Below are 488 nucleotides of genomic sequence, written 5' to 3' on the forward strand. Positions count from 1 at the left end.
CTCTCTCCCTTCTCTCTCTCTCTCCCTTCTCTCTCTCTCTCCCTTCTCTCTCTCACCCTTCTCTCTCCATTCCCTATCTCTCTCCATTCCCTATCTCTCTCCCTCTCTCCCTCTCTCTACCCCTCCTTTGTCTCTCCTTTGTCTCTCCTTTGTCTCTCTCTCTGTCTCTCTCCATTCTCTCTCTCTCTATCCATTCTCTCCCTCTCTCAATTCTCTCTCTCTCAATTCTCCCTCTCTCAATTCTCTCTCTCTCTCTTTCTCTCTCCATTCTCTGTCTCTTTCCTATCTCTCTCTCTCCATTCTCTCTCTCTCTCTATTTCTCCATTCTCTCTCTCTCCGTCTCAGTCCCCATTCTCTCTCTCCCTCTCTCCATTCTCTCTCTCCATTCCCTATCTCTCTCCCTCTCCTTTGTCTCTCTCTCTGTCTCTCTCCATTCTCTCTCTCTCTCTATTCTCCCTCTCTCTATTCTCCCTCTCTCTATTCTCCCT

Source organism: Rhincodon typus, unplaced genomic scaffold (genome assembly GCF_021869965.1).
Source record: "Rhincodon typus isolate 14 unplaced genomic scaffold, sRhiTyp1.1 hic_rhity00000082, whole genome shotgun sequence".
NCBI lineage: Eukaryota > Metazoa > Chordata > Chondrichthyes > Orectolobiformes > Rhincodontidae > Rhincodon > Rhincodon typus.